Genomic DNA, 17,130 nt, shown 5'->3' on the forward strand with positions numbered 1-17,130 from the left:
AGTCTGAGGGATCGGTACGAAGACGTCTGTATTTATCCCCCAGAGGCTAAACTTCACATTTATTCTTTCCTATCATGCGGTTTGGGTTCTCAATGCTAATTGAATTTTACTGTGTTCTTTCGCAGATGGCAAGAACACGCGCTTCCTCATCCATCGATCAGCATCCCGAGGCCCCATAAGCAGCTCCCACAAGGGGCAAAAAGCGAGGTCGAGGCCTCGCTAGAGGTCGAGTTCGGGGCAGAGCTCAGCCTAGAGCCGCAACACCAACGACGGAGCCTCAGGTTGACTTTGATGATGAGGTTCAGGTCCAGACAGTTTCGAAGGGCCTAGCTTAGGTCCCAGAGGGGTTTATTGCTACCCCAGTACTCCAGGATGCTCTGGTCCATTTAGTGGGACTTATGGAGAGTGTCACCCGGGCAGGCTTGCTTCCTGTAGTACTAGTCGTCTCTCAGGCTGGAGGAGGAGCCCAGACTCCAACTACTCTCACTCTGGAGCAGATGGCTCCCAGTTTCAGACTCCAGCAGCTCAGCCAGTTGGAGCAGTTCAGCTGAGTGTGGTAGCTCAGATCGGTGATGGAGCAACTATCTCTGCCGATGCTTTGTGGAGATTGGACAGGTTCACCAAGCTCTTCACTAATACTTTTAGCGGTGCATCTTCTGAGGATCCCCAGGATTATCTAGACAACTGTCATGAGGTTCTCAGGAACATGGGGATACTGGAGACCAATGGGACCGATTTTGCTACTTTTCACTTATCTAGATCCGCCAAAACTTGGTGGAGAGATTATTGTTTGGCTAGACCAGTCGGATCGCCAGCTTTGACTTGGGAGCAGTTTACTCAGCTATTTCTAGAGAAGTTTCTCCCTATTACTCAGAGAGAGATCTATCGGAGGCAGTTTGAGCGTCTCCAGTAAGGTTCTTTGACTGTTACTCAATATGAGACCAAATTCATTGACTTGGCCCGTCATGCTCTTATCATACTTCCCATAGAGAGAGAAAGGGTGAGGAGATTCATTGAGGGACTTATCCAGCCTATTCGACTTTAGATGGCTAAGGAGACTGGTAGTGAGATTTCTTTCTAGGAGGCGGCCAATGTGGCTAGGAGAGTTGAGATGGTTCTATCGCAGGGACGTGGTCAGGGGTCTGACAAGAGGCCTCGTCATTCAGGCTGATTCAGTGGTACCTCATCTGGAGGCAGAGATTTGTATGGTAGAGGCCATCCTCCTAGGCCTTTTCAGTCAGCCCTTCAGGTTTCTCACGGTGCTTCAGGTGGCCGTGGTTCTCACATGCAGTATTCTGATCAGCAGCCCTACAGTGCACCACCAGCTCCTATCAGTGCATTGCCGCTCCAGAGTTTTCAGGGTGGTCATTCATGTTGCCAAGATCAGTTTCAGTTTCCTCAGCCGCAACATTCAGGGGGATGCTATGAGTTCGGTGAGTATGGTCATATCTGGAGGGCTTATCCGAGATTAGTGGGTACTCAGTCATAGTAGCAGGGTTCCCGTGTTATGGGTCAGGCACCAGGTGTTCCACCGCCCGCTCCACCAACTAGGAGTGGGGGTAGAGGTGCTAGAGGTGGAAGTAGAGGTGTTAGAGGTGGACCTCAGACCGTTAGAGTTGGAGGCCAGCCAGCTGCAGACCATCCCAAAGACGTAGTCCAGTGTGGTGGGGCCCAACCTCGATGTTATGCTCTTCCAACCAGGCCTGAGGCTGAGGCTTCCGATGAAGTTATCACAGGTACTGTTCTGGTTTGTGGCAGAGATGCTTCAATTTTATTTGATCCAGGGTCTACATACTCCTATGTGTCATCTTATTTTGCACTGTATCTGGTCATGCCTAATGGTTCTTTGAGTGCTCTTGTATTTGTGTCTACACCGGTGGGTGATTATATTTTGGTAGATCGAGCCCATCATTCTTGTATAGTTATGATTGGGGGTCTTGAGACTCGTGTATATTTGTTACTTCTGGACATAGTTGATTTTGATGTCATACTGGGGATGGACTAGTTATTACCTTACCATGCTATCTTGGACTGTCATGCCAAGACTGTGACCTTAGCCTTGCCGGGTTTACCTCGTTTGGAGTGGAGAGGGACTCCTGGTCATTCTACCCGTAGTTTCATCTCTTTTGTGAAGGCTCGTCGTATGGTTGAGAAGGGGTGTTTGGCCTATTTGGCCTATGTTCGTGATTTTAATGCCGAGGTTCCTCCTATTGATTCTGTGCCGGTTGTTTGTGAGTTCCCTGAGGTATTTCCTTCAGACCTGCCGGGTATGCCACCCGATAGGGATATCGACTTTTGCATTGATTTGGCATCGGGCACTCAGCCCATTTCTATCCCGCCATATCATATGGCCCCGCCTAAGTTGAAAGAGTTGAAAGAGCAGTTGCGGGACTTGCTTGAAAAAGGGTTCATTAGACCTAGTGTTTCACATTGGGGTGCGCCGGTGTTGTTTGTTAAGAAGAAGGACGAATCGATGAGAATGTGTATTGATTACCGGCAGTTAAACAAGATTACAATCAAGAATAAGTATCTTTTACCAAGTATTGATGATTTGTTTGATCAACTTTAGGGAGCCTAGGTATTTTCGAAGATTGACTTGAGATCTGGCTACCATCAGTTGAGGATTAGGGCATCCGATGTCCCTAAGATAGCTTTCCACACTCGGTATAAGCATTATGAGTTCTTGGTGATGTCATTCGGGTTGAAAAATACCCCAATAGCTTTTATGGATCTGATGAACCGAGTGTTCAGGCCTTACTTGGATTTATTCGTGATAGTCTTCATTGATGATATTTTGATTTATTCCCGCAGCTGGGAAGAGCACGACCAGCATCTTAGAGTGGTTCTTCAGACTCTGAGGGATAGTTAGTTGTATGCCAAGTTTTCGAAATGTGACTTCTGATTGAGTTCAGTTGCATTCCTAGGTCATGTGGTATCAGCGGAGGGTATTCAGGTTGATCCGAAGAAGATTGAGGCGGTTAAGAACTGGCCTAGACTAGCATCGCTATAGAGATCCAGAGTTTATTGGGATTGGCGGGCAACTATCGTCGGTTTGTGGAGGGGTTTTCATCTATTGCAGCCCCGATGACTAGGTTGACCCAGAAGGGTGCCCAATTCAGGTGGTTAGACGAGTGTGAGGCGAGCTTTCAGAAGCTCAAGACAGCTTTGACTACGGCACCTGTGTTGGTTTTGCCCACAGGTTCAGGGCCTTATACAGTTTATTGTGATGCATCTCGTATTGGACTTGGTGCATTGCTAATGCAGGATGGCAAGGTCATTGCATATGCTTCACGGTAGTTGAAGATTCATGAGAAGAATAATCCGGTTTATGATTTGGAGTTGGCAGCCATTATTCACGCGTTGAAGATTTTGAGGCATTATCTGTATGGTGTGGCATGTGAGGTGTTCACGGATAACAAGAGTCTGCAGTATTTGTTCAAGTAGAAGGAGCTAAATTTGAGGTAAAGAAGGTGGTTGGAGCTATTAAAGGACTATGATATCACCATCTTATATCATCCGGGAAAGGCAAATGTGGTGGCTGATGCTTTGAGTAGGAAGTCAGCCAGTATGGGCAGTCTTGCTTATATTCCGGTCGATGAGAGACCGCTTGCTTTGAATGTTCAGGCTTTGGCCAATCAGTTCGTGAGGTTGGATGTTTCTGAGCCCAGCCGTGTGTTAGCTTGAACGGTCACTTGTTCTTCTTTATTGGAGCGTATCCGTGATCGGTAGTATGATGATCCAAATTTGTGTGTCCTTAGAGACAAGGTGCAGCACGGAGGTGCCAAGCAGGTTACCTTAGGTGATGATGGAGTTTTGAGATTGCAGGGTTGCGTTAGCATGCCTAATGTGGATGGACTCCGAGAGTTGATTTTAGAGGAGGCCCATAGTTCCCGGTACTCTATTCATCCGGACGCCGCTAAGATGTATCAGGATTTGCGGCATCATTATTGGTGGAGAATAATGAAGAAGGATATCATTGCGTATGTGGCTCGGTGTTTGAAGTGTCAGCAGGTTAAGTACGAGCATTAGAGGCCTGGTGGTTTGTTTTAGAGGATTGAGCTTCCCGAGTGGAAGTGGGAGTAGATCACTATGGACTTCGTTGTTGGACTCCCACAGACTTAGAGGAAGTTTGATGCAGTGTGGGTTATTGTTGATAGGCTGACCAAGTCAGCACAATTCATTCCTGTGGCAATCTCCTACTCGTCCGAGAGGTTAGCTGAGATCTATATCCGGGAGATTATTCATCTTCATGGTGTGCCCGAGTCTATCATTTTGGATCGAGGTATGCAGTTTACATCCCATTTCTGGAGAGCAATTCAGTGAGAGTTGGGCACACGAGTTGAGCTGAGCATAACATTGCATCCTTAGACGGACAGGCAGTCCGAACGGACTATTCAGATTTTGGAGGATATGGTCCGAGCTTGTGTCATTGACTTTGGAGGCTCGTGGGATTAGTTTTTGCCTTCAGCAGAGTTTTCCTATAACAACAACTACCAGTCAAGTATCCAGATAGCTCCTTATGAGTCTTTGTATGGTAGGATGTGTCGGTCGCTGGTTGGAAGGTTTGAGCCGAGGGAGGCTCAATTGTTGGGTACGGATCTGGTTCAGGATGCCTTGGACAAGGTCCGGATTATTCAGGATAGGCTTCGTACAGCTTAGTCCAGACAAAAGAGCTATGCTGACCGCAAGGTTCGAGATTTGGCTTTCATGGTCGGTGAGCGGATATTGCTTCGAGTGTCGCATATGAAAGGCGTGATGAGATTTGGGAAGAAGAGCAAGCTTAGCCCTAGGTTCATTGACCCATTTGAGATTCTTGATCGAGTGGGAGAGGTGGCTTACAGACTTGCGTTATCGCCGAGCTTATCAGCCGTGCATCCAGTGTTTCATGTGTCCATGCTTCGGAAGTATCACAACGATCCATCCCATGTATTAGATTTCAGCACTATCCAGTTGGACAAGGACTTGTCTTATGAGGAGGAGCCGATAACTATTTTAGACCGGCAGGTTCATCAGTTGAAATCGAAGAGTTTTCCTTCTGTTTGTGTTCAGTGGAGAGGTCAGCCTGCAGAGGCATCGACCTGGGAGTCCGAGTCCGATATGTGGAGCCGTTATCCCCATTTTTTCCCCGACTTAGGTACTTCCTTCTTATGTTCATTCGAGGACGGACGGTTGTTTTAGAGGTCGAAAATGTGATGACCCAAAAGGTCATCACTTGTTTTAAAATGAATTCTGCATTCTGATGCCTTAAAAACCTCTTTCGTCATCACCTCGATTTACATGCGCAGTCCGGGTGCGTATCCGGAAAGCCATTATGTGAAAATTTGTGAAAAATAATGAATTTTGACTATAAAATGGATTTAAGTTGACTTCGGTCAAAATTTGGGTAAACGGACCCAGACCCATGATTTGACGGTCAAGGAGGGTCCGTAGGAAAATATGGGACTTGGGCGTATGCCCGGAATCGAATTCCAAGGTCCCAAGCCAGAGAAATGGTTTTTTAAAGAAAATTGTTTCCTGAAATTTTTTATGAGTTTGGAAATGAAATGCATTTAGAATTTGATGGTATCGGACTGTATTCTTGTTCCGAAGCCCGATACAGGTCTTATATGTGAAATAAGATGGGTCTGTGAAATTTGGTAAGAAACAGAAGTCGTCTGAGGTGATTCGGACCCATAGTTGTGAAAATTCACACTTTGAAAGTTTTGAGATTTTTCTTAGATTTCTATGCTAAATTCGTTGTTTAAGAGGTTATTTTGGCGATTTGATCGCACGGATAAGTTCACTTGATATTTTTGAGTTAGTGTACATGTTTGGTCTGGAGCCCCAAGGGCTCGGGTGAGTTTAGGATAGGTCTCGGAAGGTTTTGAAACTTAAAAAAGTTGCAGGTTTTTCAGTTGCTGGTGTTCTGGTATGTTGTTCTTCGCATTCGTGGAAGGACTCTCGCAAACACGAAGAGTTAGTCAGGCTGAAGGAAATCTCATTCTATGCAAACGCAAGACACAGGACGCGAACGCGAAGCTTTGGGGGTGTCTCCCTTTGCGAACACGGACCTACTATCGCGAACGCGAAGGCCTTTGGGCCTGGGCAGGGGGAAGGGAATCTTGTGCTACGTGAACGCGGCCACTGGCCCGCGAACTCAAAGACTCGAGGAGTCAAAGTTTCGCGAACGCGAGCCTATGATCCCAAACGCGATGGTTAATTGTCCTGACCCATCGCAAACGCGACAGACCCATCGCGAATGCGATGAAGGTCTGTCCAGTGAATTTAAAATATAAGCCAAAACGGGATTTAACCAAAATTGCATAACTTCTTCTTCTAAACTCCAAATTGGGCGATTTTTGAACGAGAACTTCACTACAAATCCATAGGTATGTAATATTAGACTCATTTTCTTCAATTTCCATTAACACCCATTATATTTCTAGGCTTAAATCATGTTCTTATGGGTAGAAAATTAGGGATTTGGGTAGAGTTAGGGCTTTTTGCATAATTGGGATTTAGACCTCGTTTTGGGGTCGGATTTTGGATCTAATTACATATTCGGGCTCGTGGTTGAATGGGTGATCGCGTTTTGGTCTGGACCTCGTGTTTTGACCAAGTGGGTCTGGGGTCAATTTTTGACTTTTTGGAAAGAATGATTGGAAATATATAATTAAGCATTGGAATTGGATTGTTTAGTGTTTATTGATGTTGTTAAATTAATTTGGACTAGATACGAGTTGTTTGGAGGTGAATTCTAAAGGAAAAGCAGTGTTTGAGGCTTGAGTTGGCCGTGGAAGTTCGAGGTAAGTGTTTGGTCTAACCTTAGCTTGAAGGATTAGGAGTTGAGTCCTATTTGCTACATGTTACTTGTTGAGTACGATGTATAGGCATGGTGACGAGTATCTATATGTTGGTGTCAAGCATGACCGTGAGTCTTAAATTGAAATTTTTGTGTTCTGAATAAATACTACGAATGCCTAAGTTGTTGATTCTCTGAGTTGAATAAGGATTATGATTATCCTCGTGGAAATTACTTATGATTGAGTATTGGTGCTAGCTGAGGTAGTTAGACGTTGGAAAAAGTTTAGTTATAGCTGATTTTCCCTTGCCGAGACGTATTTGCTTATACCGTCGATTTCCTTACCGGGATAGTGTTGTTTCTTTATTGATTCCTTGCCGGGACTCTTGTTGTGATTGGTGTTGAACCGTATATTTGGATCGGGTTGCACGCTGCAACAATATTATATTTGGATCGGGTTGCACACCGCAATAATATTATATTTGGATCGGGTTGCACGCCGCAATAATATTATATTTGGATCGGTTTGCACGCCGCAACAATAGTATAATTGGATCGGGTTGCACACTAAAACAGTGATAAATGATATGGATCGGGTTGCACGCCGCAACAGAGTTATTATATTTTGGGATCGGGTTGCATGCCACAATAATTGATAATAGGAAGTGTTCATAGATTGGTTACGAGTTCCTTAATGTTTTGCTGTAAATTCTAAATTATTCTTATGCTTTTCTCTTAATTTACTATTGGTACTGATATTCCCCCACAACATGTACCCCCTCCCATCTTTGTTTGTTTATTCCTGTTTTATTTTCTGCTGCATATTATATAACTGCATAGGTTTATTTGGTAGTCTGGTCCTAGCCTCGTCACTACTTCGCTGGGGTTAGGCCAGGCACTTACCAGCACATGGGGTCGGTTGTGCTAATGTTATACTCTGCACTATATGCAGATCACAGAGCAGCTTTTGGACCGTAGCTTTGGATGGCTGCCTTCACTCCAGCTAGAGATCCCGAGGTAGTCCTCCAGGCATCCGCAGGCCCGACGTTCTCTTCTATCTTTATATGTACTCTGTTTTCATTTACTTCCGAGACAAATTGTGCTTTTATTTTAGACACTTGTATGTAGTATACGTAGACAGTCCATGATATTGTGACACCGGATTCCGGTTAGAGCTGTATGTTGGCATTTTCGTACTGGTTATGGTTAATTTATCAGATTAAATCTTCCGATTGTATTTATTTATTGTTAATATTTCACTGTTAATCACACGTTAGTTTAAATTGTTAAAAAGGGCTAATAAATGAGTTGGTAATTCTACAATACGCGGCTTGCCTATCTTCCACGAGTAGGCTCCATCACGACTTCCGAGGGTGAGAAATCTGGATCGTGATAGTTCTTATCATATTTAAGCATTTTGTTATTGATTGAGTACTGATTCGAAGTTGAGGTTGGTATTGTGGAACTAATCGTTGAGGTAAGACTTATTCTTGCCATTTCTATCTCCTAGTTGTTATTGTTCATTATTTTTGGTGAGAGAGAGTGTTAATGTACGAAGGGTGATACTGTGCCATGTGTTTGTGAGTGTTAATGCACGAAGGGTGATTCTGTGCCATATTGTGAGTGTTAATGCACGAAGGGTGATGCCGTATCATTTATATTTGATTCATATGGTGAGGATGAGAGTAAAAGCACGAAGGGTGATGTCGTGTACTTTCTTTTGCTGTGATTACTTGTCCTTATCCATTATAATTCTATGGGTTGATCAAAGTTCTAGGTTCTGCTATGATCCTTTATCTTGTGATCTCCTCAGCATGTCCCCCTCCCAATATTACCTGTCGTGTTTTTTTAACGCTGTTATTAGCATATATATTGTTCAACTGTACAGGTGTGTTTTGTGGTGTCTTGTCCTAGCCTCATCACTACTTCGCTGAGGTTAGGATCGACACTTACCAGTGATAGGGTCGGTTGTACTGATACTACACTGCACTTCTATGAAAATTTTGGTACTAGACTGAGTTGATCCCGAGTTTAGCAGCTGGACTTGATCGTCAGGAGATCAAGGTAGATCTGCTGGCATCCGCAGACCTTGGAGTCTCTTCTTAGTCTTGTTATTTTACTATTTATTTTCCTTCAAAACACTGTATTATCTTTTTGTTTATAATAAATGGTATTAGCTCGTGAGTTGTGACTCCAGATCCTAAATGTTTTAGATATTTTGGGTTTTATAATATTCCACACACTCTGTTTAGCTTAATTAGTTCTATTATTCAAAATTGGCTGAAGTTGATTTTGTGGATTCTCTAACGTTGGCTTGCCTAGCAAGTGAAATGTTAGGTGCTATCACGGTCCCGAAGGTGGGAATTCCGGATCGTGACAAGTTGGTATCAGAGTACTAGGTTGCCTAGGTCTTACATTTCACGAGCAGGCTCAGTAGAGTCTGGGGGATCGATATGGAGACATCTGTACTTATCTCGTAAAGGCTACAGAGTTTACGAACCAGTTCACTTCTATTCTTCTCTATCGTGCAATTTTGTTCTCTCAATGCTAATCGAACATTTATACTCTTGTTCCTTCACAGATGGCGAGAACACGTACCACATCTTCAGCTGAGCAGCAGCTAGAGCCCCCAGTGGCAGCTCCTACGAGGGGCAGAAGACGAGGCCGATGCCATGCCAGAGGCCGAGGCAAGGGCAGGGCTCAGCCTAGAGCTCGAGTAGCAGCACCAGCGGTGGAGCCTCAGGTGGAGTTTGATGAGGAGGCTCCATCCCGGACCTTTCCAACAGGACCAACTCAGGTCCTAGAGGGGTTCATCGTCACCCCAGTACTTCAGAATGCTTTGGTCCATCTAGTGGGCCTAATGGAGAGTGTGGCATATGCCGACACATTTACTATACCACCAGCCATCTCTCAGGTTGCGGGAGGAGCACAGACTCCCACTACCTACACTACAGAGCAGATGGCTCCTCAGTTTTAAACTCCAGCAGCTCAACCTGTTGAGGTAGTTTAGTTGGGTGTTGCGGTACAGACCGTTGATGGATCAACTATGCCTTCTGAGGATTTATGGAGACTGGATAGGTTTACCAAGCTTTTCCCAATTCACTTCAGCAGTGCATCTTTAGAGGATCCCCAGGAATATCTGGACAATTGTCATGAGGTGTTATGGAACATGGGGATAGTGTAGACCAATGAGGTCGACTTCGCTGCATTTCATTTGTTGGGTTCCGCCAAGAAATGGTGGAGGGATTTTATGTTGACCAGGCCAGCTGGGTCACCGGATCTTACTTAGGACCACTTATCTCAGCTATTCCTTGAGAAGTTCCTTCCTATAACTTAGAGAGAGGACTATTGGAGGTAGTTCGAGCGTTTGCAACAGGGTTCTATGACTGTCACTCAGTACGAGACTCGATTTGTAGATTTAGCCCGTCATGCTTTTTTCTGCTTCCTATCGAGAGAGAAAGGGTGAGGAGGTTTATTGAGGGACTTGCTCAGCCTCTCATATTGCAGATGGCTAAGGAGACTGGGAGTGAGATATCTTTTCAGACGGCTACCATTGTTGCCAGGCAAGTCAAGATGGTACCAGCTTAGGGGAGTGGTCAGGGATCTAATAAGAGACCTCGTCATTCTGGTGGATTCAGTGGTGCCTCGTCTGGAGGAAGGGGTACTTTTGCTAGAGGTCATCCTCCCAGGCGGTTTCATTCAACACTCCAGGCTTCTTACGGTGCTTCAGGTGGCAGTGGCTCTTATATGCATTATTTCGATCAGCTAGCCTACAGTGCACCACCAGTTCCTATTAGTGCACCTCTGCTCTAGAGTTTTCAAGGTGGTTACTCAGGCCGACAAGGTCAGTTTTAGGGTCAGCAGTCGCAGCAGTCGAGGTCTTGTAATACTTGTGGTGATCCGAGGCACATTCCTAGGTTTTGCCCTCGAGCATCGAGCAGTTATCAGCATCAGGTTTCTTGTGCCATGATCCTAACACCAGGTGTTTTACCACCCGCTCAGCCAACTAGAGGTAGGGGTCAGGAAGCTAAAGGTGGAGGTCGGGGCATTAGAGGTGGAGGCCAGCTAGACAGGGCCCATCCTCGAGATTTAGTTCAGTAGGGATGCCTCAATACTATTTGATCCGGGTTCTACTTATTCGTATGTGTCATCCTATTTTGCTTCATATTTGATTATGCCTCATGATTCATGATTCTTTGAGTGCTTCTCGATATGGTTGATTTTGATGTCATTTTGGGGATAGAATGACTGTCAACTTAACATGCTATATTGGATTGTCATGCCAAGACGATGACTTTAGCCTTGACAGGGTTGCCTCGATTCGAGTGGAGAGAGACTCCAGGATATTCTACCAGCAGGGTTATCTCTTATGTGAAGGCTCGACATATGGTCGAGAAGGGGTGTTTAGCTTATTTGTCTTATGTCTGCGATTCTAGTGCAGAGGTTCCTTCCATGGATTCAGTACCGGTCATTCGTCAGTTTCCAAAGGTGTTTCCTACAGACCTGCCGGGAATGCCATCGGATCATGACATCGATTTCTGTATTGATTTGGCTCCAGACACTCAGCCCATTTCCATTATGCCATTATCGTATGGCCCCGCCAGATTTGAAAGAATTGAAGGAGCTATTGCAAGATTTTCTTAATAAGGGCTTTATTAGACCTAGTGTCTCGCCCTGGGGTGTACCCGTGTTATTTGTAAAGAAGAAGGATGGATCGATGAGGATGTGCATAGATTATCGGAAGTTGGACAAAGTCACCATCAAGAACAAGTATCCATTGCCAAGGATTTACGACTTATTTGATCAGCTTCGGGGTGCCAAAGTGTTTTTAAAGATCGATTTGAGGTCTAGCTACCACCAGTTGAGGATTAGGGCATCCGATGTCCCTAAGACAACTTTTCAGACTCAGTATGGGCATTATGAGTTTCTAGTGATGTCATTTGGGCTAACAAATGCCCCAACAACGTTTATGGATTTGATGAATCACGTGTTCAAGCCCTATTTGGATTCCTTTGTGATTGTGTTTATTGATGATATTTTGATCTACTCCCTTAACCGAGAGGAGCATAAAAAACACCTTTGGATCGTTCTTCAGACTCTGTGAGACATCCAGTTATATGCTAAGTTTTCAAAATGCAAGTTTTGGTTGAGCTCAGTTGCTTTATTGGGGCAGGTTGTGTCAGCTGAGGGTATTCAAGTGGATCTAAAGAAATTTGAGGCAGTCAAGAAATGGCCTAGACCCACTTCAGCTACAGAGATCTGGAGTTTCTTGGGACATGGTATTACTATCGGTTTGTGGAGGGGTTTTCTTCTATAGCAGCCCCATTGACCGGTTGACTTAGAAAGGTGCCCCATTCAGATGGTCAGACGAGTGTGAGGCGAGCTTTCAGAAGCTCAAGACTGCTTTGGCTACAGCGCCGGTGTTGGTGTTACCCACAGGTTCAGGGCCTTATAGAGTATATTGTGACGCATCTTGTATTGGGCTTGGTGCAGTATTGATGCAGGGTGGCAAGGTAATTGCATATTCTTCACGGTAGTTGAAGGTTCACGAGAAGAATTATCATGTCCATGATTTAGAGCTGGCAGCCATTGTTCACGCGCTAAAGATTTGGAGACGCTATCTTTATGGCGTGTCGTGTGAGGTGTTCACGAATCATCAGAGTTTGTAGTATTTGTTCAAGCAGAAGGATATCAATTTGAGGCTGAAGGGGTGGTTAGAGCTATTGAAAGACTATGATATCACCATCTTGTATCATCTCGGGAAGGCCAACGTGGTGGTTGATGCTTTGAGTAGAAAGTTCGTGAGTATGGGCGGCCTTGCGTACATTCCAGTCGGTGAGAGACCTCTTACATTAGATGTTCTGGCCTTGGCCAATCAGTTCGTGAGGTTGGATGTTCTTGAGCCCAGTCGTGTTTTAACTTGTATGGTCTTTCGATCTTTATTGTTTGAGCGTATCAGTGAGCGGCAGTATGATGACCCTCATTTTCTTGTCCTTAGGGATATAGTGCAGCACGGTGATGCCAAACAGGTTATGATTGGAGATGATGGAGTTTTGAGGATGCAGGGCCGTGTTTGTGTGCCTAATGTGGATGGACTTCGTGAGTGTCACGACCCTAAACCCGGACCCGGTCGTGATGGTGCCTCTCGAGAAGAGAAGGCCATTCGACACTTCCCATATGCAATTATTAACAATTAAACCATAAGAAATAAATCTAAAGCATGATAAGATAATCCAAAGTTAATAAATAATATCATAATTCGCGGAAAAATAACCCAACACAGCCTGATACTGGGGTGTCACTAGTCATGAGCATCTAGCAAAAATGGAATACTCCAAGTATAGCTACAGAGTTTAATACAGAAAACTAAGAACATGAATGACTAAGATAGGGAAGAGCTCCGTGTTACGAACGCCAACAGCTACCTAGAGACTCCTCGGATCCGCCTGAGCCAAAAATGATCAGCACTCGGGAGCGGGACCAGATACGCCTGAATCTGCACACAGGGTGCAAGGAGTAAAGTAAGTACTCCAACTTAGTGAGTAATAATCATAAATAAAGACTGAAAGCAGGAAATCATGTAAGGCACAAAAGCATGCTATAATGAAGCAATAAAACTATTAAAACAGTAAACCAGTGAAAGATAGGTAAAAATCCTTTAACTTAAATTTAACTTCATGAAAAGTCTTTTTCAACAATTAAGCAGGTAATTTGACAAGCAATTAAGAAAGGATAAACACATAAAGGTTCTCCCCTCGGACACAATATCAACAAATCCGCCCCTCGGGCAACATCTCAGAACAGTACCAGTCCCTCGGGCAACATCTTAGACAATATTAGCCCTTCGGGCTCAATCTCACATCATAATGGGTATCCGCGCTCACTGGGGATGTACAGACTCTTGGAGGGTCCCCTTACGGCCCAAGCGCAATATAAAGCCAACTCATGGCATCATCACTAGGCTCTCGGCCTCATATCAATCAAGCTACCTCATGGCGTACATATCTCAGGCCCCCGGCCTCATAGTCAGTATCAAATATTTCCTTACAACATAGGCCCTCGTTCTTACTCAGTCAAAATCCTCACAAGCCCCTCAGGCAACAATAAAACAGTGATTCTCAGCCCAATTATCATTTAAAAGATCATTTAAGTATTTAAAACATAGTAAACATGGCTGAGTACGAAAATAGTGAAATATATCATGACTGAGTTCAAGTATAAAGTCAAACCAGTGAGGAAATATCAATAAAAATTCCCGAAAGGTTCAAATATTTGGCACAAGGCCCAAATATGGCATTCAACCGAAATCATGATGATAGCAAAGAGATTTCAGTCAAATAAGTGGTAAAACAGTCATCCGGGATGGACTAAGTCACAATCCCCAATAGTTCACGACCCCATGCTCGTCATCAAGTGTCTGCGTCACCTCAATATAGCACAACGATGTGCAATCCGGGGTTTCATACCCTCAGAACATCATTTACAATCATTACTCACCTCAAACCGGTCAAATCTCCAGCTCGTGACGCCTTTGCCCCTCGAATCAGCCTCCACTCGCGTCGAATCTATCCAAAATCAGAGCGAGGATGTCAAAATAGGCTAAGGGAACAAAGCCCAAGCGAAAATAATTAAAATATGACACAAATCCCAAAATTACCAAAACCCGACCCCCGAGCCCACGCCTCGGAATTCGATAATTTTTACATGAATAGATTCCTTATCTGCCCACGAGTTCATACATATCAAAAGTTCTAAAATCTGACCTCAAATGGTCCTTCAAATCCTCACGCAAAGGTCTAAGTTTCCAAGCCTTAGTTCTTCAATTTTTTTGGCTTAATTTCCATGATTATTTAGGTGAAATTCACATTAGAATCGAGTTTTAAGTCCAAGAATCTTATCTCCAAGTGATTCCCCTTGAATCCCTCTTCAATCCCCTTCAAATCGCTCCAAAAATGACCAAAAATGGAAGAAATAAACCCCACATTTGTGACAAGATGACCTTTTAAACCTTTTGCCCAGGCCTAAATTCCTTCATCGCGATCAGGGGACATCCTTTGCGATCGCAAAGCACAAATTCTCAGCTCCCAAAATTAACCCTACGCAAACGTGTAAAATCCCAAGCGAGTGGGATGCTTAGGCATCTAACACTACGCGATCGTGGACTGGCTATCGCGTTCGCAATGAACAACTTCAAGCCAAGACCCCTGGTCCAGTTAACTCTACGCGAACGCGACCCACTCCACGCGTCCGCGATCAATAATGCCTTCACCTTATGCGATCGCATCCCCAGCTTCGCGAATGCACTGAGCAAACTGGATTGCCCCCATAACAGCTCTACGCGATTGCGAGACCTCCTACGCGATTGCGAAGAGTAAAAATTCTGCAACAGCTGAACTCTAAAATCTGCAACTCTCCAAGGCATGAAATGATCCGATTGACCATCCGAAACTCACCCGAGGCCCCCGGGACCTCAACCAAAGGCACAAACATACCCCAAAACCTCATTCAAACTTGTTCCAATCTTCAAAATACCTCAAACAACATCAAATCAACCTAAACACATCGGATTCAAGCCAAACTTTCTAAAATCTTTCGAATTTCGCTTTTGATCAAAAACCCAACCAAACCACGTCCGAATGACTTGTAATTTTGCACAAACATCCCAAATGACAAAACGGAACTACTGCAACTCTTAGAATTCCATTCCGACCCCTATATCAAAATCTTACCAACCAACCGAAAATCGCCAAAAATCCATTTTTGCCAATTCAAGCCTAAATCTACTCCGAACCTCCAAAACTAATTCCGATCACGCTCCTAAGTCCCAAATAACCTCCTGAAGCTATCCAAACCATCGGAACTCACATCCAAGCCCTCTAACACCTAAGTCAACATCCGGTTGACTTTTCTAACTTAAGCTTCCTCAAAAGAGACTAAGTGTCTCAAACCTTACCAAAATCATTCCGGATTTGATCCGACCAACCCGATACCACAAAACACAAATAAACAAAACATAAAAAAGCAGAAATGGGGAAAATAGAGCGGTAACTCATAAGATGACTGGTCGGGTCATCACATCCTCCCCAACTTAAACAAACGTTCGTCCTCGAACGAGTCAAGAAATATACCTGAAGTCTCAAACGGGTAAGGATATCTGCTCTGCATCTCCCGCTCGATCTCCCAGGTAGCCTCCTCTACGGGCCGACCTCTCCACTGCACTTTCACTGAAGCTATATCCTTTGACCTAAACTTTCAAACCAGAAGACCCAAAATAGCTACTAGCTCCACATCATAAGTCAAATCATCATCCAACTGGACTATGCTGAAATCCAAAACATGAGACGGATCCCCAATATACTTCTGGAGCATAGAAACATGAAATACCGGATGCACGCTCGACATGCTGGGTGGCATATCAAGCTCATAAGCCATCTCCCCAATCCTCCAAAGCACCTCAAAAGGTCCAATGAACCGCAGACTCAATTTGCCTTTCTTCCCAAATCTCATAACACCCTTCATGGGCAAAACTTTCAACAGAACCTTTTCACCAACCATGTAGGACAAATCTCGAACCTTCCTGTCAGCATAACTCTTTTGTCTTAACTGTGATGTATGAAGCCTCTCCTGAATCACCTTCACCTTTTCTAAAGCATCCCGTACCAAGTCTGTCCCCAATAACCTAGACTTACCGGGCTCGAACCAACCAACTGGAGATCTACACCGCCTCCCATACAAAACCTTATATAGAGCCATCTGAATATTCGACTGGTTGTTGTTGTTATAAGCAAACTCTGCAAGCAGTAGAAACTGATCCCATGACCCTCCGAAATCAATAATGCAAACATGCAACATATCCTCCAATATCTGAATAGTGCGCTCAGACGACCCCTCTGTCTGAGGGTGAAAAGCTGTGCTTAACTCAACCTGAGTACCCAACTCTCACTGCACAGACCTCTAAAACTGCGAAGTAAACTGAGTGTCCCTATCTGAAATGATGGAAACTGGGACACCATGCAAACGAACAATCTCCCAAATATATATCCCAGCCAACCGCTCTAAAGAATAGGTAGTACACAGAGGAATGAAGTGCACGGACTTGGTCAGTCGATCCACAATCACTCAAATAGCATCGAACTTCTTCAAAGTCCGTGGAAGTTCAACTACAACGTCCATAGTGATCCGCTCCCACTTCCACTCTAGAATATCCATCCGTTGAAGCAAGCCACCTGGTCTCTGATGCTCATATTTCACCTACTGACAATTGAGACACCGATCTACAAATTCCACAATGTCTTTCTTCATTCTTCTCCACCAATAGTGCTGCCTCAAATCTTGATACATCTTCACGG

Source organism: Nicotiana sylvestris, chromosome 10, assembly GCF_000393655.2.
Source record: "Nicotiana sylvestris chromosome 10, ASM39365v2, whole genome shotgun sequence".
Lineage (NCBI taxonomy): Eukaryota > Viridiplantae > Streptophyta > Magnoliopsida > Solanales > Solanaceae > Nicotiana > Nicotiana sylvestris.